At 44.2% G+C, this 25,642-nt stretch overlaps 1 protein-coding gene across 2 annotated transcripts in view; it reads right to left on the bottom strand.

Annotated features, from left to right (window-relative positions):
- TIAM1 (TIAM Rac1 associated GEF 1) overlaps positions 1-25,642 on the bottom strand; it is a 418,422-nt gene that overhangs the window by 288,366 nt on the left and 104,414 nt on the right. The window contains exon 2 of one of the 2 annotated variants that reach the window (XM_067034986.1): positions 1,600-1,767. The exons of the other annotated variant lie outside the window; for it this stretch is intronic. The gene's annotated coding sequence lies outside the window, so the exon portion shown is untranslated. The remainder of the gene's footprint in view (positions 1-1,599; positions 1,768-25,642) is intronic. 2 annotated transcript variants of the gene reach the window in all.

Below are 25,642 nucleotides of genomic sequence, written 5' to 3' on the forward strand. Positions count from 1 at the left end.
AGTAAAGAGTCTCAAGGCCCCCTCTGCTTCACCCTGGAACCTGATCAGACCCACTGAAAACAGCTGCTTAGAGCAGTAAGGACTTTCAGAGCTATCAGCCTGCCCCTGGGATTCATAAAGAGATGTTCTCATTCTATCTGAACCAAGGAGTACTAACCCTTCTGTTGTTCTGCGAGGCCTAGATATTTTCCAGTAAGCCAAGATAAACTCAGGGATTTATTTAATACGCATCTCACCACCATCCCTCACTAATTAGGCAGTTAAATTCTACAAGCAGACTTAGCCTGAGAGGGTCTCGCGGCTAGAACCGTAGGGATCTTCCGACACTGTCAGAACTTGGGAGACTGTTTTGGGCCACCTGGTAGTGGCCTCTGAAGTGAATCGAAGTAACATTAAATATGACCCAAGCAAAGACCCTGATCTGGAGCTGAATCGCCACAAGTCACAGGAATGAAACACATGGTCTCTAAGAGGGATTCTGCTGTAATATGCAAGATATTCTCTTGCCATCAAGAAGGCAGAGGGGCTTCCCTGGTGGTGCAGTGGTTGAGAGTCCGCCTGCCGATACAGGGGATGCGGGTTCGTGCCCTGGTCCGGGAGGATCCCACATGCCGCGGAGCGGCTGGGCCCGTGAGCCATGGCCGCTGAGCCTGCGCGTCCGGAGCCTGTGCTCCGGGACGGGAGAGGCCACAACAGTGAGAGGCCTGCGTACCGCAAAAAAAAAAAAAAAAAAAAAAAAAGAAGGCAGAGAACAGGAGCATCCATTCCAGAACCTTCACAGATCAGTCACACCTACAGTCCCCATGGGCACCACAGACACTGCAAACACTCTCAGCCACATTCTAACTATACAGTCAGAGATGCAGAGGATACATTCATGGTGGTTTTCAACAGGCTGACCTGGGAGGACAGTGTCACTGCAAAGGAGACACGATGGAACCCACACCTGAAGGTGTGGCGGGCACCCCACGTGGTTACCAGGGGAAAAGGGCTCCAGGCAGAAAGAACAGCCAGGACGGGGGCTTTGAGGCAGGGGTCTGCCTGGTACAACTGGGCCACAGCCAGAGTGGAGGAAGCAAGGGGAGAAAGGTAGAGGGGAGGGGGTAGCTCCTGCCGGACGCCGAAACCACTGTGAACACTTTGGTTTTGACACTGGTGGGTGGGGAGGGTGTTTGAAAAGCACAGGAAGGTTTTCAGCAGTGTGTCTGACCTAAAAGGTGCCCCCTGGCTACTGTCTGGGGACAGACGGTGGGAGGGCAAGACAAGAGCAGAGGGGCCAGTTCTGGAAAAGGCTCCACCGAGTCCACGTGCGGACCACACGGCTGCCGTCTTGAGTTAGGGTCGATGCACCTGCTACCAACCCGGATTTAAGAACATCCGGGGGTTTCCCCCTCACCTACCCCGACCGCTCTGGACAGAAGCACCGCGGCAGCCCTAACAAGGGAGAGCTCGTGACTCTGGATGAGAGAGAGATTTCTGCAGCCCTTCAGGCCCTCGCCACGGCAGCTCTCAGCAGAACGGCGAGCAATGAACTCAGTCCAGCTTTCAACATGGGGAGTTAGAGAGGTCACCCCAAATGAAAAGGAAACCAAGACCGACCTTCTCGTGGGAGCTCCCCTGGAAACATGGAGAACACGCACGCCGCCAGGAAGAAAGGCAGCCGGACAACACCGACGGCTCAGGACTCCGCACAGTGCCCGGTCTCAAAAGAGCAGCCCTTCAGAGCGAGGGGTGTGGTGAGGCCTCTCAGAACCGGCCCTTCTTTTCCTGCCGCCAAACAAAAAGAAAGGGGGTCAGTGTTACACACTCCGGTGGCTTTGAAGCCCAGCTGTGTCCCAGGCCTGCCGTCCCTCCACTGAGTCACAGCCGAAGGTGCAAGCAAAGCGCTCTCTGCGCCCCTCCCTCGGTCTCCCCGAGGCGCGGCTGATACCCCACAGCTTCCCAGCCAGGAACTCCCGCCCGGCAACGAGCTCAGCGCTGGCCACGTCCAAGGCGAGTCACTAAACACCTCTGGCCTCCCCTTCCTCCTCTCTACGATGAGAATTCAGTGAGATCATTCATGAGTGCACCCCTTACCTGGATGGCACTCAGGCATGGGGAATTATTCTTGGGATCATTATTGCATGTGTCCATGAATGCATGAGAAATTTATTTCTTGGAAGCAATGTAAAATAACGAAAAGATTCACTGGTACCAGTAAGCAAGAGATGCATCATCATTAAACACCGAAGTGATAAAAACAGGGTGGTGACACATTTTGTATGGAGATGGGCCATTTTAAACATGTATTTAAAGTAAAGAAGACCCACCTCGAGCAAAACGCCACCTTCCCCAAGAACTTGACCCTTCGTGAACACATAAACCTCAGCAGTACTTGCAAGGGAATTTCTAAGATGAGCACATTTAGACAATGATATGACAGCACTTAAAATACTTCTGGACACAAATTCAGCAGTAAAATACATTAGACACATTTAAAGTTCACACCCTTGGATCCAGTAGATCTGTATCTCGAATTTTAAATCTAGAGATAATAGAAGATGCAAAGATTTATACATAAGCCCCACAACTAAGAAAATCAAAAAGTGGAAAACTAAATGTTGAACCAGAAGAAACAAATTAAAGTCTGCTACATCCTTATGAAAAACTACTATGCAATTTTTAAAAGGGTGACTTTAGGAAAAATATCTATCAGGAAAGTTTGAGCTCCCTGAAAAAGTGGTAAATGGATTAGACTGGATTAGAAGCATACGCTTGACTTTGTCACATAATAATACATCATAGTACAGAAAACAGGCTTTGAAAGGAAAAAAAACTCCTTGGGGCCAAAAGCATGGTCCAGGCCAGTGAGATCAGCCATTCTGCCTGTGGACAGACCCAGGAGTCAGAGCCTCCCACTTTCCCGACACCCCCTCTGGACGCTCCAAAAATCTCAAGGAATTGAGTGTGAAAAACAACTATTTCAAGAAGGCTGATTAAGGGATATTTGTGAAAGAATTTTCCAGCATCCTGTATGCAAGTCAACTTGAAGCCTCTGAAGATAAATGAATTCAACATAGGTTCTCAGCAAAGAATGCAAGATTGTCCAAAATGTTGCACCAATTTAGAATTGAAGTGACCACCTGATTTGTTTTGTTGTTACTGTTATTGGTGACGGTGGTTTTAGCCAAATCTGTTCTTCTCAAATCTTTTCTCAACAACGTAGCATTGCCTTCAGAGCTCAAACTTCTATGTAGTTAGTTAAATGATGTCCCTGAAAATTCACCTCCACCTGGTTCTGTCTACGTAACTCCATAAAGTGATCTTATTTGGAAACAGGGTAGGGTCTTCGCAGATGTAATGAAGTTAAGATGAGGTCACAGTGGATTAGAATGAGCCCTAAAGCCAACGACTGGTGGCATTAAAAGAAGAGGAGACACACAGAGAATAAGGTCATGTGAAGACAGAGGCAGAAATTGGTTGGTGCAGCTACAAGTCGAGGAATGCTAGAGACTGCCGGAAGCCACCATAAGCCAAGAAGAGGCAAGGAAGGATTCGTTCCTGGAGCCTTCAGAAGAAGCATGACTCTGCCAACACCTAGATTTTGGACTTCTGGACTCCAGAAATATGAGAGAATGAAATTCTGTTGTAAGCCACCAAGTTGGTGGTGATTTGTTAAGACAGCCCTAGTACACTAATACAGTGTAGAAGCAGAAGTCCCAAAGACAAGAGAAGATAAACATACAAAGAAGGATTGCTATGGACTGAATGTTTGTGTCCCCCCAAAATTCATATGTTGAAGCCCTACTCCCCAATGTGATGTTATCTGAAGGTGGGCCTTTTGGGGAGGTGATTAGGTCATAAGAGCGGGGTTCTCATGAATGGGATTAGTGCCCTTCTAAGAAGAGACATGAGAGAATCTCTTTCTCTGCTGTCAGAGGATACAACAGAAGATGTCCCTCTACAAGCCAGGAAGATGACTCTCACCCGTGCCTTGACCTTAGACTTCCCAGTCTTCAGAACCGTGAGAAATAAATGCGTGTCCTTTAAGCCACCCAGTCTATGATGCTATTGTTATAGCTGCTCGAACTAACTAAGACAGGATTACCAGAAGGAAAGTGTGCTAAAGACACACATTGCTTTACAGCTCCATCTCAGACCGGGTGTGGGGAGTGGGAGACAGTTAGGAAGAAAAGCTGAAAGACATAAATAACGTTAAGAGTTTATTAGCAGTTATCTTGTTTCTCAGACCAGTGGTTCCTAAGCATCTGTGTGCATAAGCATTACCCGGCAAGAGCATTAGAATGCAGATGCCTGAGCCCTCCCATCCCAGACCCCGATGCACCGATAGTATGTTTTTAACAAGTACCCTCGTGTTCTGACAAAGCTGGATTCCTGCTCACGCTTAGAAAGACTTTGCTGGGGATTCAACATGTACATATAACAAACACATCCTCTTTGGAGATGCCCATCTACGTACCTCTCCAGCCTGGTCTCTCAGGTCCCTCTCCAGCAACCCCAGAGCACATGACCCCTTCATGCCTGAGCTCACACCATCCATGACTGCTGCCAGGAATGTCCTGCACCTCCCTTGCACCCGCCTTTGCCTGGCTACTCCTGCACTCACCAGCACAGGCCTGACTGCCTCCAAGAAATCTCCCTGACAATGAACTGACCACCCACTCATTCACTCACCATCTCTCGAGAGCCTACAAAGAACCAATCAATGTTCTTGGTACCCAGAAAGATGAGCTCCACAGAATTGATATTCTTGTAGGTAAAGACACAATAAACACACAGGTAGTGGCTAGGAACTGGACTCTGGAGCCAGACTGCCTGGCCTCGAATCCCGGGACAAGCTCTACCCACCACAGTTGCCAAGATTCAGTGAGTTGATACTTGTAAGAGTTCAATAAAAGATCATTGTTACTCAATAAACAAGATAATTTCAGATTCCCATACATACAATAATAATCAGAGTACCATGATAGAGTAACCTAGTACTCTACCATGGGGTGGACATCATGCAGTATGGGAGGATTATTTAGGGTAGACTTTTTTTTTTTTAAGATTTATTTTTTTGATGTGGACCATTTTTAAAGTCTTTATTGAATTTATCACAATACTCCTTCTGGTTTTCTTATGTTCTGGTTTTTTGGCCATGAGGCATGTGAGATCTTAGCTCCGTGACCAGAGATTGAACCCACACCCCCTGCACTGGAAGGCGAAGTCTTAACCACTAGACCACCAGGAATTCTCTAGGGTAGACCTTGAAGGAGCTGTGTCATGAGGCTTGGCTAGTCTCAGGGCTCCGACACTTCAGTTTCCAGGTGACAAAATCTCAGATGTCAGAGAGCTGTTATCCAGCATCTCTGCATGCAACATGCCCCTTGGCAAGGACTTATCTAGTCTCATCATAAAGATTTGAGCGAGACAGTCCTTCAAGCAGCTGTTAGAGCATGGGGGCTGATGGACGGAGGCACAGCAAGAGAAGAAGGACAAGGCAGATTCTCCTGGTGGCTGTGACCAACCGTGATCAGCCTCAGGTCCATTTGATGCCATCCTTTGGGAACCCACAGAAATTCTAAAAGATGCAACAGGTGAATAAGAGTTCCACAGGCCCAGGTAAAAGCAAGGATGACAATGTTAATTACCAATGCCAATGCAACTGCATGGAATCCACATGCTGGGGAGGCCTGCTGGCAATATGAACTCTACATCTGCAACCATGGGCTACTTCCCTGATTACCGTGTAGCGTACTCCAGGGTGGGGATGCATCTATCTTTGAATGCACTCAAACTAGAGCTAGCGGCATATAATAACTGTAGTGTTGGATGAATAAAGGAACGAATCTACAAACGGTCCTGGGTAATAATACATCAAAACATAACACTATATATACCTGAAACTAATATAATATTGTAAATCAACTTTATTTCGGTTAAAACACATACACCAGGGCTTCCCTGGTGGCGCAGTGGTTGAGAGTCCGCCTGATGATGCGGGGGATGCGGGTTCGTGCCCCGGTCCGGGAGGATCCCGCGTGCCGCGGAGCGGCTGGGCCCGTGAGCCGTGGCCACTGGGCCTGCGCGTCTGGAGCCTGTGCCCCGCAGCGGGAGAGGCCACAACAGTGAGAGGCCCGCATACCACAAAAAAAAAAAAAAAAAAAAAAACACATACACCATGATGGTTAGATTGCCTGGAAATGGTAATGGCTGGATCTTGCATGCCACAACATCTTTGATCATCTTGTAGGATCCTAGATATCAAGGTAAGTGATGTTTGATGAAATAGGCCCTAAAGCTATGATGGACTGGTCCATGATCTCACATCTATTTACCAGGCATGACAGGTACTATCCATAAATGGCAGCTCATAGCATCCATTTCCACCTATAAGTTTAGGCCGAGAAAAACTTGATACCTTGCAGCTGCTGGCACCATTCAACTCCTTCCTGCCTGTCTCCTAACTTCTTACATTTCTACGTCCCAGTGAATCTGAAAGAACTGCCTGATCATTTACTGCTTTAAAAAGTTCTGACGCCTTCAGCACTGACACTCTGAAGGAACCAGCTCCCTCCAGAAGACTGTGGTGCCCTCTAGAAAAGCCTCTCTCTAGAGGATATGCCACCTCCACTCCCACTCATGGTGAGTCATAATTAGGAGGGGAATGCTGAGGGTACCCAGAATTAAAGGATGCAAATCTGAGATCTGTAGGATAAAGCTTCTAACCTTTGCTTTAAGATACTTCACAACCCTCCCTGCCTCCATCCTGTAGCTGGTCCCCATGCTGTGGCCACAACAGGCTCCTTGATGCCCCATCCCTGATGAACACACTGAGTATCTTTACACTTTTGCTCGTGACCTCTGTTCAGAAGTTCCTTTCCCTCCGCACACGTGGTGGCTTCCTAAGACGTTTTATTCATCTGTCAAATTCCCAATCAGGCATCATCACTGCTCCCCAAAGATTCCCTTGAATGCTTCAGGGAGATCCACCCATGTTCCAGTACCCACAGTCCACACTCTGGGACACTCATCAGCATAGGCTGTCTGCCCTATGACAGGGTGAGCTCCTCAAGGACACGAACAGGGTCTCACTCTTTACCACATCATCGTTGCCAACAGAGTCACTTAATAGACACTGATTGGAGGGATGGCCCAGTGTGAGATCTGTGGACAGCAAGCAGCCGGAAGATGTGGCCAGTAAGTCAGAGCTCCCCTCACCTCTGCCCATTATACACTTTCAAAGCACCCAAAGTTTCTCCATTACAGAAATCAGCACTTTGTGATTAATATCTAGGTAGAAATTCACTTAATGTCCATCTTCCCCACAAGACAGACAGCTCTTTAGAGCCAAGGGGACGTGTCTGGTATTTACTGCTCTATCTCTCGGCCCCAGCCCTACATCTGGCTCTTGGCATTAGGAGCAATCCAATGGTGATAAACGAACCCCTCACATGTGAGATCAGTTGACACCTTGGGAAGTTAGACACGAACCTTGCAAACATTAGGCTGAGTTAAAGAAGCCAGTCACAAAAGGCCACAAATTTATGATCCCATTTATATGAAACATCCAGAATAGGCAAGTCCATAGAGACAGAAAGTAGATTAGTGATTGTCTAGGGTGGAGTGAGGGGGAGGTCTGGAGGGAAACTGGTAGGGACTTTTGATGGGTATAAGGTCTCTCCTGAAATTGACGGTGGTGATCATTGCACAACCCTGAGAATATGCTAAAAATCACTGGCTTGTACACTTTACATGGTGAATCACATGGTATATGAATTATATCTCAATAAAGCTGTTCAAAAAAAAAGTTATACAAGTTCTGCTGTTCAGCATACTCAAAGATTAAGTAAGTCAGTTCAAGAAGGGTAAATGGTATCATCAGGAGAAACCATGGAAATCTTTAGAAGACATATAATTTTTTAATAGATGCAGATTTTATTATATTTAGTATCCTATAACTAGAACTTAAGAGAATGCTTGAAAGCATCTGAATTTCTTATTTTTAAAGTACTGGAAACTGAGATGCAGAAGTTCAGTGGTTTGTCTAAGGCCTTACATCCAGTTTGTAGTAGCTTAAGGTCCAAATTCAATCACAGTAGCATCATTTACAACAGTCAAAAGATGGAAGCAACCTAAGTATCCATGGGCAGGTGACTGGTTAAACAAAATGTGATATATATATTCAAGAGGATATTATTCAGCCTTAGAAAGGAAGGAATCCCTGCCACATGCTACAGCATGAATGAAACTTGAGACATTATGCTAAGCAAAAGAAGCCAGACACAAAAGAACAAATACTGTATGATTCCACTCATATGAGGGACCTAGGATAACTGAATCCATAGAAATAGAAAGTAGAATGGTGGTTGCCAGGGGCTGGGGGAGAAAAGAATAGGGAACTATGGTTTAATGGGCCCAGTTTCAGTTTTGCAAGATAGAAAGAGTTCTACAAACTGATTACACAACAATGGGAACATACTCACTACTGACCTGTACACTTCGAAATGGTTAAAATGATGAATTTCATGTTACGTGTATTTTATCACAATTTACAATAATTTTTTTTAAAAAAGAGAGAGAGATCCAACCTCAAGTGTCCTAACTCTTATCCTAACCGCACTCTGCAGCGTGGCCCTCCCAGCCCCAGCAGAATGCTCACATAAAAAGGCGAAGCACGTTCTGCTCTGTCAGACTTCACTGGTAGAGAAATGAGAGTCAGTTTCTCCAAGGGACTGCTTCCAAGGAATTTCAAGAAGTTTAACAAATCTCAGCAGCACTGATCAGTACACAGATCAATAAAACAGAGGCCACTCCACAGGTCTGAGTGTTCCCAGAACAAAGTCCTGCCACAAGGTAAGTGGGCAGCTGCAAAAGGTAGCCAGTGATGGGGTCAGAGCAGGTCAGACAGCTTTCTCCAGGAAAGAGCTTCTCAGACTGAACTGAGCATAGAAGCAACCAGGGATCTTGTGAAAATGCAGGCTCTGGTTTGCCTGGGTGAGGCCTGAGAATCTGTATTTCTAACAGGCTCCCAGATGATGCAGGTGCGATGCTGGTCCCAGGAACCACTCTTTGCCACTCTGAGTGGCCAGGGTAGAGATGAAACTCCACACCACATTCCTCTCCCCAAATGAGAAGCTATCTTCGTGGGCTGGAGGCTCCACGGAATCGTTCCATCTTGAGTGGAATTAAGCACACCATCACAAGCCAATACATTTCAGCTACTTTTAGCTTGAGTTAGAAAACATACATATTCAAATTTTACGGTTTATGAAAATGTAAGTTTGATTTATATTAAAACTGGGTCAGGGGTTGACTGCTTGATTCTGGGGGCCGGGAGTTGGGGGAACCAACTGTGGTCCATTCTTTAAAGGGAACATTAAATATGACTTAAAACTCAGAAGTTGGTGGAATTTGGTCTAATATCTGATTCACAAACTTGTTCAAGTCCCTTGGCAAAACATACTGGCAAAAGCAACACCACAGACAAAGCCCAAACATTCTGCTCTACATAGAGTCATAGACAACACGGTTTTTGGTTTGTTTCTGGGTTTGTTTTTTTTTTTTGCGGTACGCGGGCCTCTCACTGCTGTGGCCTCTCCCGTTGCGGAGCACAGGCTCCGGACGCCCAGGCTCAGCGGCCATGGCTCACGGGCCCAGCCGCTCCGCGGCACGTGGGATCTTCCCGGACCGGGGCACGAACCCGCGTCCCTTGCATTGGCAGGCGGACTCTCAACCACTGCGCCACTAGGGAAGCCCGACAACACGGTTTTTTAACCTTGGTCTTCGTGAAGTTTTGGTTTTCATACCAGTTCCTCATAGAAATTAACAAGGAAGGAAAGCCATCTGCATAGTAACAAGAGGTTTGTAAGGGCTGGAGCCGGCAATCAACAGGACAGGTGTTACAGAGGAAAAGACAAGAGCCAAGAGAAATGAAAATGACAGATTATGTTTTTAGGGTTAGAGGTCACCAATCAAAATTTAAAAGTATTAGGGAGGGGAAAAAAACTTTTTAAAAAGAGAAAGCAAATAATTGGCTCCTTGCAATCAAAAACTATCCCAAAATACTCTACAGAAACTGAAATGTGGCCACAGAGAACTTTACAACTTTACACCAAATGAGCTTCTAACGTTCAGTGCACTTGCTAATACCTGTTCCTATATCCATGTCAACTGATTAGCCCTCTTATTTTATTGCTGTGACAATTACTAGGTCCCCAGAATAAGAGAGGACGGTTTACCTATTACTCACAAGATCTACTAAGTGATTCTCTCAAGATTCAAAGCATGTAACTTCCACCTGTCTTTACTTGTTCCCAAGTTGATTTCATTAAAAAAACAAACAAAAAAAAACTTCACCTAAAGGACACGAATAAACAACTCAAATAAAAACCTCAAGATGTTACAGGAGAAAGAATACAGTGCTCAGTATTCGCCACTGTGCAGTAAGAGAAGATTTTTCATGCTCTCTCCTGGTGGCGCCACTGGTACAATCTTTTTGTGTAAATTGGCAACATGTAAGACTCTTTACAATGTTTAGATCCTTTGACCTAATAAATTCCTCTTCTGAGGATCTATCCTCAAGAAATGATCCAAAATTTAGAAAAAGCACCAGATGGAAATAGACATCCTCTGCAGTATTCAGTCACAATAGAATACGAATTAGACATGAACACGGGGGGGGGGGGGGTTGTAGCTGAACAGGAACTACATTTCCCAGAATCCCCTCTCCTGGGCAGTACTGGTTTAGGATAGGTCATGAGGGGAGTTCACCCAGGATCTGAAAGCGCAAGTGGAGAAGCAGATGGGGTCACGGTGGTGAGCTCCTTATGGTGCGCCAATGGGGACAGCCCCATCCAGCTCCTGAGCCAGACACATATGCAGCTCCAAGGGCAGGGGCAGGGCGTCTTCTGCAAGTCACCCTGAGTCATCACCAAGGTGGGAGGTCGTGAGAGACCTGGGCTTCCACGTGTCCTGGCTCTTCCCTCTCCACCTGCGGCTGTTCTTCCTGACATGTCCAGCCAAACGCAGAGACAGCAGACTTCTTGCAGCTCCCACAAGTGCACGGGGTCAACTTCCCATGAGAAATACCTCTTCCACACCCCTCACTATGATGGTTAACTTTATGTGTCTACATGACTAGGCTAAGGGATGCCTAGACAGTTAGTAAAACATTATTTCTGGGTGTGTCTGCAAGGGTGTTTCTGGATGAGATTTGCATTTAAATCAGTAGACTGGGTAAAAAATGATCACCGTCACTAATGTGGGCAGGCATCAGCCAATTCACTGGGGGCCTGAGTAGAACAAAAGGGTGGAGGAAGGGTGAAGTTGCTCTCTCTGGCCTAGGACGTTCAGCTCCTCCTGCCCTCAGACGTTGGCACTCCTGGTTCTCAGGCCTTCATACTGGGACCAGGACTTACACCATCAGCTCCCCTAGCTCTCAGGCCTTCAGATTCTGATTCAATTACACAACTGGCTTTCTTGGGTCTCCAGCTTGCAGACAGCAGGTAGATCATGAGACTTCTCAGCAATCATAACTGCATGAACCAGTTCCTGTAATAAATCTCAACATCTCAGAGAGAGAGAGAGAGAGAGGAGAGAGAGGTAGGTAGACTCTATTGGTTTGTTCTGTTTCTCTGGAGAACCCTGACTAATATACTTACCAAACCTTAACTGATACATAAACAATGCATGCAAATGAGATTCAAGTAAACTTCAGTATAGCACTCCATACACAGAATGTTAAACACTTGTTAAAACAGATATTTACAAAGTATGTAAGGACATTTGCAACACAACCATTTTTCCCATTAAATGAGAAGAAATGTCAAGCTGGAAATTAAATTTATATATTATACATACTATAAAAAATAAACACAAGACAAAGAGAAAAAAAAGACTCCATCAAAGTACAACTGAGGGCTTCCCTGGTGGCGCAGTGGTTGAGAGTCCGCCTGCCGATGCAGGGGACACAGGTTCGTGCCCCGGTCCGGGAAGATCCCACATGACGCGGAGTAGCTGGGCCCGTGAGCCATGGCCACTGAGCCTGCGTGTCCGGAGCCTGTGCTCCGCAACGGGAGAGGCCACAACAGTGAGAGGCCCGCGTACCAGAAAAAAAAAAAAAAAGTACAACTGAAAGGTAAACAGTTCAATCTAGGTTGAACTAGAAATTAGCTTTTGCTTCTTTCTTCTGGTATTTTGTAATTTTTAAATTTTCTAGAAGTTTTCTCTAGTTTGTAATAAATTTTATTTATTTATTTATTCATTTTTGGCTGCGTTGGGTCTGTTGCTGTGCACAGGCTTTCTCTAGTTGCAGAGAACGGGTGCTACTCTTCGTTGCAGTGTGCGGGCTTCTCATTGGGGTGGCTTCTCTTGTTGCGGAGCACGAGCTCTAGGTGTGCGGGCTTCAGTAGTTGCAGCATGCAGGCTAAGCTGCGGTACACGGGCCCTAGAGCGCATGGGCTTCAGTAGTTGCGGTGCATGGGCTCAGTAGTTGTGGCTCGAAGGCTCTAAAGCTCAGGCTCAGTAGTTGTGACACACAGGCTTAGTTGCTCCGCAGCATGTGGGATCTTCCCGGACCAGGGCTCGAAGCCGTGTCCCCTGCATTGGCAGGCAATTCTTAACCACCGAGCCACCAGGGAAGTCCCTCTATTTTTTTTTTAGAATTAAAATTATTTAAGACTATGTGGAGAAGCTAAAGACCCAAAATAGGGCTTCCGTAGTAGTGCAGTGGTTGAGAGTCCGCCTGCCAATGCAGGGGACACAGGTTCATGCCCTGGTCTGGGAAGATCCCACATGCTGCAGAGTGGCTAGGCCCGTGAGCCATGGCTGCTGAGCCTGCGCGTCTGGAGCCTGTGCTCCGCAACAGGAGAGGCCACAACAGTGAGAGGCCTGCGTACCTCAAAAGAAAAAAACAAAAAAGACCCAAAATAGCCAAAGTAATATTGAATGAGAAGAACAAAGTTGTAAGATTGACAATACCCAACTTCAAGACTTTCTACAAAGTTACGGTATTCAAGACAGTGTGGTATTGGCAAAGGAATACACAAATTGATCAATGGAACAAAATAGAGAGCTGAGAAACAGATCTGAATAAATAGAGTGAACTGATCTTTGACAAAGGAGAAAAGGAAATACAACAGAGAAACTATAGTCTTTTCAACAAATGGTGCTGGAACAATTGGACATCCACATGTAAAAAGAAGAATCTAGAAACAGACCTTATGCCCTTCACAAAAATCAACTCAAAATGGATCACAGACCTAAATGTAAAATGTAAAACTATAAAACTAAAACATGAAACCATAAAAGATACCATAGAAGAAAACCTAGATGACCTTGGCTCTGGCAATGACTTCTTAGGTACAACACCAGAAGCATGATCCATGAAAGAAATAACTGATAAGATGGATTTCATTAAAATTAAAAGCTTCTCCTCTGCAAAAGACAATCACAAGAGAATGAGAAGGCAAGTCACAAACTGGAAGAAAACATTTGCAAAAGACACTTCTGATAAACGACTATTATCTAAAACATACAAACAACTCTTGGGGCTTCCCTGGTGGTGCAATGGTTGAGAGTCCGCCTGCCGATGCAGGGGACACGGGTTCGTGCCCCGGTCCGGGAGGATCCCACATGCCGAGGAGCGGCTGGGCCCGTGAGCCATGGCCACTGAGCCTGTGCGTCCGGAGCCTGTGCTCCGCAACGGGAGAGGCCACAGCAGTGAGAGGCCCGCGTACCGCCAAAAAAAATAAAAATTAAAAAATAATAATAATAAAATAAAATATACAAACAACTCTTAAAACTCAACAATAAGAACACAAACAACCCAATTAAAAGATGGGCCAAAGACACCTCACCAAAGAAGATACATGGATGGAAAATCAGGGTATGAAGAGATGCTCCACATCAGATATGATCAGAGAAATGCAAACCAAAACAACAGTGAGATACCACTACACACCTATCTGAACGGCCAAAATCCAGAACACTGACAGCACCAAATGCTGACAAGGATGTGGAGCAACAGCAACTCTCATTCATTGCTGGTGGGAATGCAAAATGGTACAGCCACTTTGGGAGACAATTTGGTGGTTTCTTACAAAATTAAACATACTCTTACCATACAATCCATTAACCACATTCCTTGGTATTTACCCAAAGGAGTTAAAAACTTATATCCACACAAAAACCTGCACACAGATATCAATAGCAGTTTTATTCATAACTGCCAAAACTTAGAAACAACCAAGATGTCCTTCATTAGGGGAATGGACAAACTGTGGTATATCCAGACAATGGAATATTATTTGATTCTATAAAGAAATGAGCTGGACTTTCCTGGTGGTGCAGTGGTTAAGAATCCACCTGCCAATGCAGGGGACATGGGTTCGATTCCTGGTTCGGGAAGACCCACATGCTGTGTAATAACTAAGCCCGTGCGCCACAACTACTGAGCTTGTGCTCTAAAGCCCGCGAACCACAACTACTGAGCCCACGTGCCTAGAGCCCATGCTCCGCAACAAGGGAAGCCATCACGATGAGAAGCCCGCGTACCACATTGAGGAGTAGCCCCGGCTTGCTGCAACTAGAGAAAGCCCATGCGCAGCAACTAAGACCCAATGCAGCCAAAAGAAATAATAAAATAAAATAAAAGCAAAAAGAAAAGAAATGAGCTAGCCAGCCATGAAAAGACGTGGAGGAACCTTAAATGCTATCACTAAATCAAAGAAGCCAATCTGAGAAAGCTATATACCATATGGTTCCAACTATACAACATTCTGGAAAAGGCAAAACTATGGAGATAGTAAAGGAATCACTGGTTGCCAGGAGCTTGGGGGAGGGAGGCAGGATAATTAGAGGATTTTTAGGACAAAAAAATACAGAAAACCATTCTGTATGATAATTACAATGGTAAATAAACGTCATTATAAATTTGTCCAAACCTGTAAAATGTACAAGACCAAGAGTGAACCCTAACATAAACTAGATAATGATATATCAGTGTAGGTTCACCGATTATAACATACGTACCACTCTGGTTGTGAATGTAGATGAAGGGGGAGGGTATGCATGTGTGGAGGCAAGGGGTACATGGGAAATCTCTGTTCCCTCTGTTCAATATTTCTATAAAACTAAAACTGCTGTAAAAAAAAAATAGTCTATTAAAGTTTTTTAATTCTTTAAGATTATAAATAGTAAAAATTAAGTTCTGAATTATTTACACCCTTTAACCTCAGCTTAGGTTTTGAATACATCATAAAAACTTTTCTAATTTAGAAAACGCTCTGTTTTTTTGTGTATATCCAAAAAAAACTGCAAACATGATATTATTTCACTTCACTGCTAAAAACCATTCGGTTATTTTCCAGGAGAAGAGCCAAACTTCTCAGCAGGATCTGGCCACCGATCTCGCCAACTTAGCTCATCTTATGACCCTGATATAAGAAAAATAGGAATAAGAACAACATAATGACAATAATAATTGTGATCCCCAGAAGCGACCAAGTCCTTTGACTGCTCTGTGCTTTTCTTCCCCCCATTTATTTATTTATTTATTTTTGGCTGCGTTGGGTCTTCGTTTCTGCGTGTGGGCTTTTCTCTAGTTGCGGCGAGCAGGGGCTACTCTTCCTCGTGGCGCGTGGGCTTCTCACTGCAGTGGCTTCCCTTGCTGAAGGGCACGGGTCTAGGCACGCAGGCTTCAGCAGTTGTGACACATGGGCTCAGTAGCTGTGGTTCGCAGGCTCTAGAGCACAGGCTCAGTCGTTGTGGAGCACAGACTTAGGTGCTCCACGGCATGTGGGATCTTCCCAGACCAGGGCTTGAACCCACGTCCCCTGCATTGGCAGGCGGATTCTTAACCACTGGGCCACCAGGGAAGCCTGATTGTTCTGTACTTTTGCATGTGGTTCTCTTGACTTGAAATACACTCCTTCTTGCCCTTATTTGTCTGAAGAACAACCACTCACCAGTTAAGACTTAACTTGAACTTCATTCGTCTGAAGACCTACCCGACTCTCCAAAGGCATCAACTACATCTATCCAATTACTCCCTGATAAACTCAACATGTGTTCAGCAGCTACAACCAGACTGTGTTGAGTCTCTCTCCAGCTGGAGGGCTTGTGAAAATTCACATTGCTAGGCCACAGCCCCAGAGGGTCCAATTCAGTAGGTCTGGGGTAGGGCTCAGGAATGCAGATTTCTAACAATTTCCCAGATGCTGCTGGATGCTGCTGGTCTGGGGACCACGTGTGATAAAGGCTGAGCTAGGAATATGAGACCCTGAAACGTGGGGACTATGTTTTATTCATTCTTGCATCTCAAAGGCCCAAGAACAGTGCCTGGCACTTAGCAGGTGTTCAGAATTAGTTAGAAATATCTTTACTCACTTTACTTTAAAAAAGAAAATCCTGATACAGAGAACAACCTAGTGGTTACCAGTGGGGGCAGGGAAGTGGAGAGGGGCAATATAGGGGTAGGAGAGTAAGGGGAACAAACTGTCAAGTATTAAATAAGCTACCAGGATATATTGTACAACATGGGGAATATAGTCAGTATTTTATAGTAACTATCAGTGGAGTATAACCTTTAAAAATTGTGAATCACTGTATTGTACACCTGCGACTTATATAAATAATAACATACATCAACTATACTTCAATAAAAATAAATAAATACAATCCTTTCGCCCACACGTGGCTAACGTCACGAACATGCGCTATAACATGACGCGCAGTTACATGGAATCTGATGACTATTTTCTTGCTTATACCTTTGTAAAATCTGGAAACCTTAATAAGTATGGGGTAAAAATGTCAAAAATCCAAGATTTTTTTTCCACACACCCTCTGTGAAGAGCGTTCCATATTTTACATAACCATTGTAATTTCTCTGTTGCGCCAGGCAACAGGAAATAAAGCCAGAAGCAGGAGGAGATGGACAGAGAATACTTGGCTGCTCTTCTGCTCCCAACTTCTCAGTGGTAAAAGCCTAGACCATTTTCCCAAAGCCTAGACCATCTTCCCCTCAGTGTTGTCAATCCTGCCCCTCCTCTTCTACCCGCACAACGATAGGGTGGTTTGGCAATGCTAAACCCAGGAACAGAACCTGGGTCATCTGACCTTCAAGGCTTATACATTACCTTCCTGGTAACAGTGACCATCACCTTCCCAGACACACCATCAAGCCAGTTTGTGAGAAAGTTATAGGAATCCAGACTAGCGAAGAAGCAATTCCACCTGTCGAGGCTGGAGAGATGTCCCAACATGCATGATTTGGGAGGGGAAGGCACAGGGAGAGAGATTCTCCAGGGAAACAATGGGAGCAAACACACAAGAGGTGTAAAATACACAGCATGTCCCAGCAACGGCAAGAGCCCTACAACTGAAACATGATGTGTGGTGGAGACAGACCTGGAAGAGAATCCGGGGTCTTGAACACCACATCATCAAGATGGGTCTGTACTGTGTGTGCTGTAACTCCTGTCAAAGAGTGACAATGATCGGACCTACATGTTGGCGAACAACCCTGGTGGCTGAACGAATGATAAGGAGGCACTGGGGGAGATGTGCTCTGCGTTACTGATACTCAGAGCAATGCCACGTGAACCTGCAAAGGAAACGTGAAACAAACAACAATTTATATATAGGGATGTCTTGATCCAAGAGGGAAGTAAAGGCCTTTTATATTCTCTTTCCATTCTATTGCTCCCCTCATTTCAAAAACGACTTAAGGCAGGTAAATAAGTAATTGAAGTAATAAGTACCAGAGAAATTGAAAGCCAGACCTCTTCAGAGCAAGGGAGCCAGGTAAGTGTTCGGAGATTTGATCCTGACCTTTAAAAGATAAGAAAGCCTTCACTAGGATGAGCAGTGCCATTTATAGTTACTGGTATCATGAGGGCCTCTGTAGAAGAGCTCAATTTACTATGCTCTTTAAAAGCCAAAATCTTCCGAAATGCACTTTAATCCCAAGTTAACAACATTCGGGTGATTAGACTGAGCAAACCAGGTAGACAGAGAATGAAGACAAACACATCGGTTATGTCATCGATGACGACAACCTCTGAAAATAGATCAAGTAATCTGACATCTATTTCAACTGCAATCGTTTTACAGTCCATACCTTAAGTCCGAAGAGATGAAAATCACTACCAAATTTTGGAAACTCAAGGCTTTCTTTAAGAACAATTTCTCAAAACATACGAAGAAGAGGCAGCAAATTAAAAAAAAAAAAAAAAAAAAAAAAAAGGAATCGATCCCCTGAGGGCTCAGAAGAGGGATTTTAATTATGCTTTAAAATGAGGATAATAATTGGCTTATAGACTCATCTACTGTAACTCCAGTCTCATACACAGAAACAACTTAATTATCAAAGATTGTCAGAGAACATGCTACTCCATATATGTGAATTTTGTTTGTTTGCTTTTTTTTTTTTTGGCGATACGCGGGCCTCTCACTGCTGTGGCCTCTCCCGTTGCGGAGCACAGGCTCCGGACGCGCAGGCTCAGCGGCCATGGCTCACGGGCCCAGCGGCTCCGCGGCATGTGGGATCTTCCCGGACCGGGGCACGAACCCGCGTCCCCTGCATCGGCAGGCGCACTCTCAACCACTGCGCCACCAGGGAAGCCCCCCATATATGTGAATTTACTGTGTAACTGAAGCTTAATATTTTTAAACGGTCAAATTATTTTTTTTTAATTTCTTAAAACCTATTTTGAAAGAGAAAGAAAACATCGTTAAATATATTACACAACTTCTACATCTAGTCGAGATGAAATAACAGGGGCTAGATCTATACACCCAACTGAAACAACTCTTTTTAATTGAAATATAGTTGATTTACAATGTCGTGCAGGTTTCAGCTGTACAGCACAGTGATTCAGTTATACATATATTTTTGTCAGATTCTTTTCCCTTATAGGTTATTATAAAATACTGAGTAGAGCTCCGGGTGCTTTACAGTAGGTCCTTGTTGGTTTTCTATTTTATATATAGTAGTGTGTATATGTCAGTCCCAATCTCCCAATTTATCCCTCCCACCTTTCCCCTTTGGTAACCATACATTTGTTTTCTATGTCTGTGAGTCTATTTCTGCTTTATATATAAGTTCATTTGTACCATTTTTTTTTTAGATTCCACATATAAGCAATATCATATGATATTTGCATGGGTTACTTCACTTAGTATGATCATCTCTAGGTCAATCCATGTTGCTGCAAATGGCATTATTTCATTCTTTTTTATGGCTGAGTAATATTCCATTGTATATACATCCCACATCTTCTTTATCCATTCATCTGTCCATGGACACTTAGGTTACTTCCATGTCTTGGCTATTATAAATGTGCTGCTATGAACGTTGGGGTGCATGTATCTTTTCGAATGATAGTTTTCTCCAGATAAATGCCCAGGAGTGGGATTGCAGAATCATATGAGAACTCTATTTTACCAATTTTTTTTAATGGACAAAATATATGAAACAATGGTTCTCAGACCTTGGACAGCAGGAGCACAGGACACTGACCCCTAGCAGACTGGAAATAAAGGAGGTGAACGCTATGACTCCCAGGACAGGGAACCCAGGAGGAGCCCTGAGGTCTCCCAGAGTGGAGGAGAGGAGCTGAAATACATCACATGCCAATCTGTCATTTGAAACGACCATGGCAAAGAGATTACTGAACGCAGAACCATTTGTTTTCTTGATGACAAATGGTCATCTATTATTATGCTGTGAAGACCACGGTTAGGAGCCAGAAAGATTTCTTCTCAACACTTCTGAAGTCTTTAAATTCAGGCATTCTCTTATAAGGACTTTGGATTTCCTCTCTTCCTAACAGATTGTTACCACCCCTTCCATGCTTCTGATTCCCAAACTCCACAGCACCTGGGGAGAGGAAGAGGCAAGCTCTGTCCCAGACCCACAATGACCTTCCAGAATGAAGCCCACGGCCCTGGTATGGGAACTGCTGTGGCATCTGGGTTAACAGCTTGACCTCTCGGGTTGTCTGCATTCTTCTGGGGAGTAGAGTTTGCCAGGTAAGTGACCTCTGGCCTGGCACACAGTAGGCACACAGTGAATAACTGCTCAATTCATTAACTAGTGAATGAATAACGTATTATGGTTAAAAGTCTCAGGCTGCATGTATCTACCTTCTTTTCCAATTTCCGAATCTAGTCATGTTTAGATCAACCTAAACAGACCAGGTAGACGACCTTGGGTACCAAGCAGATTAATCCTTCGCTTCCTCACTAAGAGTGACCCCCAAGGTTCACATCAAGAACTTTTGGGCCCACCGCCTATATTGAACCTATTTGCAGAGGAACAATGGAATCCACATTCCACAGCGGCAAAATTTCAGATTTCAAACGATCTCAACATCTAAAAGCAACATCCAACTTCATTCAAGTTGGCCTTTGAAATCCTCTTAGTCCTAGAGTTTAAAGCAACAAGGTAACACAACAAGGTTTAAGAAGACTTCTTTTTTGGACCTAGGAATGTAAAGTTACTCTAAAGATATGTGCCTCTAAGGCCACAGAATGCCTTGTGGAGCAATGTAAACAAAATTGTAATTAACTCATGGAAAATGATCCATCTAACTGTTGTATAAAAAAGGACCAGTGGGAAAAAACTCCGAGTCACACACTTCTGCCACCAGCAGCATTATAATGACTTTTATAATGACTTTATTAAAAAGCACTGGGCTTCCCTGGTGGCGCAGCGGTTGAGAATCCGCCTGCCGATGCAGGGGATACGGGTTCGTGCCCCGGTCCGGGAAGATCCCACATGCCGCGGAGCGGCTGGGCCCGTGAGCCATGGCCGCTGAGCCTGCGCGTCCGGAGCCTGTGCTCCGCACAGTGACAGGCCCGGGTACCGCAAAAAAAAAAAAAAAAAAAAGCATAATAATAACTTTCATTTCACACAACAATTTACAGATTATGAGACGGAACTGACCAGCAACTCCCATTCACAGTTCAGGAAGCAAGTTTATGGTATAAATGAATTTATGTACAAAACAGAAATGGAGTCACAGATGTAGAAAACAAACTTATGGTTTACCAGGGGGGAAGGGGGGGCAGGGAGAGATAAATTGTGAGCTTGGGATTAACATATACACACTACTATATATAAAACAGATAACTAATAAGGACCTACTGTATAGCACAGGGAACTCTACTCAATACTCTGTAATGACCTATATGGAAAAAGAATCTAAAAAAAGAGTGGATATATGTATATGTATAACTGATTCACTTTGCTGTATACCTGAAACTAATACAACATTATAAATCAACTATACTCCAATAAAAAATTTTTTAAAAGGAAGCAATTTTAAAACTAGTCTGGTGTTTCTCAGCCCTTCATTACCTCATAAACTCCTACTCTGCCATCAAGATCCTTCTCACATGCCACCTCCTCAGTGAAGCCTTCCTTCATATCTATTCTGCCTGCTGTTGTGCCACAGAACTCTATTCCCATCCCTACATCAGAACCTATACTCCACTACGGTGGAAGGTATCCATTTACTGGCCTCTGATGTGTCTAGCACCATCTCTGGCAGATAGCAGCCACTTGGTAAATGACTTCTGTCTCAAATGATTTCATTTCTTTTATTTTTAAAAAAATGTTTATTTATTTGGTTGCGCCAGGTCTTAGTTGTGGCTCACCGGCTCCTTAGTTGCGGCACACGGGCTCCTTAGTTGTGGCATGCGAAGTCTTAGTTGCGGCATGCATGTGGGATCTAGTTCCCTGACCAGGGATCAAACCCAGGCCCCCTGCACTGGGGGCACGGAGTCTTATCCACTGTGCCACCAGGGAAGTCCCCTTCATTTATTTTAAACATAGAAACTTCATCACCTATAGCTAACTCTAAAATAGTTACATTTTTCTCATCTCAATAGAAACCTGTCCTCACTAAAGAAAATTTGGAAAATACATCAAAGTATAAAGAAAACATTCCTTCACTGTTGAAACTCTAAGCCTTCTAGTCAATTTTTAGTGTAAATATAGCCAAGTTAAGATCATATCATATATACAGTTATTTATCTAATTTATTTTATATAACATGTCCTAAAAAATGTCCTGTCATTTAAAAAATATTCAAATTATGTTACATGGATATGCCAACATTTAACCATGTCTTTGGTTTTGGACAGGTAGATTGCTTCCAATAGCTTGGAACAGACATTATGTGGATAGATCTTTGTCCAAATCTCAGGATGCTTTGTTAATAAAAGATCAACCTTTTGAAAGTGAAGATGCAGACACTTATGAACAGATCAGCTACCCTCATCAGCTACTCTTTACTAACCCCCTTAAGCACCAGACAACAAAAGGGTCCAAGGAGTCACCATGTTACCAAACCACACATACATATTTTGTGTTCTTCTCCAGGAGTTGACACTCTTGTGTTGTGTTTCTCAAACAGGGCACTGAAGGGAACTTATAGATCTTTGCACAGACCTACCTTAAGCTTATGTGTTAAGCTGTAAATGCTTTCTCTCCTTTTCTTCCAGATATCCTATTCTCTCTCCCAAGTCCTCGTCTATGTCCTACTTCTTAGTCCTGATTCACTGTTCAGAGACCCTCCAAAGATCAAATCAGGGTTGCATAACCTTGGCACTATTGGCACTGAAGCTGGGTCGTTCTTTGTCATGAGGGCTGGAGGGGTTTAGCACATTGTAAGATGTCTAGCAGTATCCCTTGCCGCCACCCACTAGATGCCAGCAGCAAACCCCAGAGTTGTGACAACCAAAAATAACACCAAACAATGCCAAATGTCTTCTGGAAGACAACTTCATCTCCCGTTGAAAACTACTAACCTAAATTAACCATTTAGTTATTTGATAATGAAGGCCGGTTCATGGTCAACCAGAGTTGAGAATTAAGTTTCAACTAATATGCTAACTATGATCATCTGGACGTCAATTCACCTGATGTCATATCCACAGAACGATACTACAGCAGTTAGGGGTGTCTGCCATGGACTGGGAAAGGGTAGTTTGCCGTTTCCATTAACTGAACAGAGGTAGCTGGACCAGAGGAAGGACTGGAGTTGGCACAGTGTTTAAGACTGGACTTGGCTGCAAAGAGACCCAAGACCATCTTCCCTTGACTCCGTAAGAAGGGTAACAGAAACCTTAAGAGCATTCTATTCTTTCAAATGCATCTGACTGGTAACATTCTATGAAATGATCCCTAAAAGAATTTATAGTTGGCCGGGCATTAATATTTTTAAGCTTCCTATACTATCTGAGCACACCGTACACCATCAAAGGCTAGTCAGAAATAGAGCTAACACAAAGCTGGCAGAACTGAATGCTAACCCAGAAACCCTCATTCTCATGAAAGGAAATGGAGCCGCTTGCTTCTATACCATGTAATCTATGTGTAAAAAGAAAGAGAGAGAGGGCTCTCTCCAAACACCACTGGCTGTCCAAGAATATAATGGCTAATGCAGAACAAGCCAGACTGAGAAGGAACAAAACCATGGATTACTTCTGCTTCTGATTAACAGAAAGGCCTTGATTACCCACGATGTAATCTCACACGATTGCTGAACCTCTGTTACCTCAGCCTCAGTTTCCTGCATCTGGTAAGACAACCTCCTCATGTTAGGATGAGGAAACAAGATAATAACAAAGGCCGTATACAGTAAGTATTCTACCTTGATATTGTTTGGTGTCAGTATTATATTCAATCTAGAAAGTATCCACTAGCCTCTGTCAAATCTGCCCGTAGCTTAGCAACTGATGGTGTTGGGTAAGTAGAAACCCAAAAAGAGTCTCATTCAAAGCCTCTGTATTCACAATCTAGTTTCTCTTTACAACCGCAATTTGCTCAAACCATAGCTCATGCAGATCCAAATGTTTCTTCTCACTCCAATAACTTGGTGCAGTTAAGGAAAATTGATCATTACGCTACCCCCCGTTGTCTGCTTTTAGCATAATTCCTGACGTAAAATAAACCCAAATCCTTGGTCTTTGTAAAAAAATCACAGCACAAATGACCAAGTCAAGTAGCAGAGGCTGTCAGAGTTTTCGTGGTCCCAGATCAGTGATTCAAATCGGAAGAGATTAGAAAAACCCTTATGCTTTCAGTGGGTTTAAAGAGACAAATAAAAGAGACAAACCACCCACTGTAATTAACTGCTAAGGGAAACCAGCATATTCCCCGTGCTCCACATTCCGGTCCTCAGCACCCCATGATGTAATGAGGCACCAGAAGGTAATATCTTGGTGTGTTGCTAAAGCAGAAGAGTTGCAGCAAGATGGTCGTGGGGCCCCTGGGAAGAAGAGATGGTAACACTGACCCTTTCATCAGCTGGTCTGAACAGGTCAACGTGTATTTCCAAACCTAGAATAAGGGCAGAAGAATCTATTACGGTTGTTCAGCTTTCCTTTTCACTTTGGAAGGACTTGCTTGCATTTTTTCCACATAAGAAGTCCCAGCACAATAGAATCATGGAGTATCAGGACTGGAAAATATTTGGCAATAATTATGTACAGCGTTTCTTAAAGCATGGTCCGAGGATCCCCCTACATCAGAATTACATGTGATACTTGTTTAAAATGCAGATTCATGGGTTGGTGTTCCAAAAATTCATTTCCTTTCCCTCTGGCCTACATAGCCCAGCCTCCCTTGAAGAGAAATGTGACCATATGACTTGATTCCAGCCAACGCAATGTGAGTGGAAGAGATGTGCCCTCCCTCATACAAGCCTTCAGGCTCTTTCCCCTTCCATGACTTGACTCACGGGAATATGGCGACCATGGAAGGCACATGCTGGAGATGGCAGAGCCACGATATGGAAGGAGCCTGGATCCTAGCTAATACACAGGGTCCCGCCTTAGACATAACAAGTAACAGTCTAGAATCTTGTTGAAGAAAAAAATTATTCTGACACTTGCCACAACGGTAAGGAAGACTTTCTTCTAGACTATTATAATAAGAGCACTGCAGTAGTGGAGAGAGATCGGCTCAATTCTGGTACAAGAAGTTCAAGTGGGGATTTATAGCCAAGGAGCAGGGTGAGAGGGTCACAGTGGATGTAAAATCACTAAAAGGAAATGTCAAGGGTAGGGGGATTCTTGCTAAACTTGCCTAACAGGATTCTTGCTAAAGACAGGCCAAGGATTTAGACACCAAAGGTAGTGGATGAGGAACTTGGTCAGATATCAAGGGCAGGGCATAACTGAGCAGGGTTCTTTGCTAAGACTGGGCTGGGCAGGCCGAAGACAGAACCAGAGGCCAAGGATGAGGCCTAGTTGAAAAGAGGGCCCAGAGGAGCCTGACTAAACTTTGGTCAAGGAGAGAGACTTTTTCAAGGTAGGGCCTTGGAATTCTCCACTTTAACAACCTCATTAAGATTTAGGAAGGGAAATAAGCCAGAGGAGAGGTAACCTCCACCAGACCATACAGGCAAATACTGAAAAGAGCCAGGATTAGAAGTCTCCAGGGATGGGTCAGGTTTGATCCAGTGTTTCAACAAACTAATAACTAAATACCAAGTTCAAACGTAACTCCATACCTATACGTTATCCAGGATTGAAAGCAACTTGTAAAGACCTTGGAGCAATTTAAGCAGAAAGCATTCCTGCCTAAAAAACAGAAAACATGGACTCTCATCTTTCATTTCACAGCTCTAACTCTGAAAAACAA

Source organism: Kogia breviceps, chromosome 5 (assembly GCF_026419965.1).
Source record: "Kogia breviceps isolate mKogBre1 chromosome 5, mKogBre1 haplotype 1, whole genome shotgun sequence".
Taxonomy (NCBI): domain Eukaryota; kingdom Metazoa; phylum Chordata; class Mammalia; order Artiodactyla; family Physeteridae; genus Kogia; species Kogia breviceps.